The sequence below is a fragment of the Sinocyclocheilus rhinocerous genome, unplaced genomic scaffold, assembly GCF_001515625.1.
Source record: "Sinocyclocheilus rhinocerous isolate Xijiao unplaced genomic scaffold, SAMN03320098_v1.1 scaffold2428, whole genome shotgun sequence".
Taxonomy (NCBI): Eukaryota; Metazoa; Chordata; class Actinopteri; order Cypriniformes; family Cyprinidae; genus Sinocyclocheilus; species Sinocyclocheilus rhinocerous.
Genome location: NW_015643186.1, coordinates 13,474 through 15,519, shown reverse-complemented (window position 1 = coordinate 15,519; position 2,046 = coordinate 13,474).

Below are 2,046 nucleotides of genomic sequence, written 5' to 3'. Positions count from 1 at the left end.
AAAAAAAAAAAAAAAAAAAAAGTCTGCTACAGAAACACCTCTTTTAGGAGCTTAGATGGAATAGGGTCTAAAGCCGGGTATACACTGTGCGATTTTCGTCCGATTTTGAGCCGAATTCTGACTCATGCGACTCTTTTTTGAGCCGGGCCGAATTTCAACTTTGTCGTGCGTCGTTTGTGGTGCAATGTTCGTGCAGTGTACAGGGGGAAACCAGAAGCGATAAGTCTCTCCCAACAGGCAATCGGACGGTCGGATGAATTTCTGACATGTCAGAAATTTTGGTTGCCCCTCGTGAAGGTATCGCACAGTTGAAGCAGAGCTATGAACCGACTGCCCTAAACTCAGTGCTTTTTCCCTCACTGACCCTGCGCGAAAATAGAACTTTAACCATTTAATCTTTAAATGCAGCAAAAAAAGATAATGAAAAGAGGGAGATCTTTTGATAAAATAATGTTATTATCACGGGAAATGTGAACCATTGTCCATCATTTTGCAATTAGTGATAAAGACAAACACGTCGCAAAATTATAAATATTTCAGTTTTAAACCATGAAGGCGAGCCAGTGCATGCCACACAAACAATTTGCAAACTGCATGAGCGTTATGCCCGTGAAGAAGTTGAACTCCAGTCAATTCATAAAGCTACAGAAAGTGAAAGTAAAAACTGACCAAGCTTTCGGCATCTGACGCTGCATTAACGGCACATATTCTCTCAGAGGAGACGAGAAATATTGGGTTATTTATTTTCTAAAAAAAAAATCTCTTATGGCTGATATACGTAGTGAAAAAACAACAACAACAACAGAATTGAAGTATGTCGTGTTAAACAAGTTGTTTTTGAAATGTCTTTGTCTGTAGGCTAATAAAGGTCTTATTTTAATGACTGATTATTACAGTGTTCGGACATAGGCTACTTTAGACGGAATTTTAATTATAGGCCTATTCATTGTGTAATATATCTAAATGTTTTAAATTATTTTCAATTAGGAGTAAGCTAATTTAATCATTTATTATCCGCGTGGCAGTTGTGCGGTAAAGAGCTATAAAATTATTGCGGGGCAAATGAATTGTAGTAGACCTATAAATTTAATAATAAAAGTATAATAATAATAATAATAATAATAATAATAGCAATGGTTATAATTTAATACATTATTTGGAAATGACAAATCCTCTCGATATCGCCTGATGTTTTTTTTTTTTTTAGATATCTCTGGCTATCGTCCATATAAACAGTGTCATCGTCGGTGCATTTCGAGTATTTCACACGTATAGTGTGAGCACATGAATCGTGCTCGACAATCGGACCATTCAGTGTGAGCACGTAAATCGTGAGCTTTGACTTTACATCACATGCGACCTGCTCTTACAGTGTGAGTTGGTACCTTGATGGAATTGCACAGAAATCGCACAGTGTATGCCCGGCCTAACATACATGCTGTTGGTTTAGATCAGGGGTGTCCAAACTCAGTCCTGGAGGGCCACTGTCCTGCAGAGTTTAGCTCCAACTTGCCTCAAAACACCTGCCTGGAAGTTTTTAGCATGCTAGTAAGATCTTGATTAGCTTGTTCAGGTGTGTTTAATTGGGGTTGAAGCTAAACTCTGCAGGACACTGGCCCTCCAGGAGCAGGATTGGACACACTTGGTTTAGATGATTAAACAAGTTTATACAATTCTTCGTCTCCTATAGTAAAGAATGAGTGGAATTTTTCCTCAGGGGATCTTTATCACACTGATGCGATACTGTAGTTGACGGCTGCATGGTTACAATTTTGTCTCTAATAGTATCGATATTAGAAGGAAAGTAGTTTATAAAGTCATTACTGCTGTGCTGTTGGGAAACGTCAACCATTAATTTAGCCACTGTATTGAATAAATACCTGGGGTTATGTTTGTTTTCTTCTAAAAGAGACAAAAAGTAATCAGATCTAGCAGTTTTTAATGCTTTTCTGTAGGATAGGGTACTTTCCCACCATGCAATATGAAATACCTCTAGTTTTGTTTTCTTCCAGCTGCGCTCCATTTTCCAGGCTGCTCTCTTTAGGG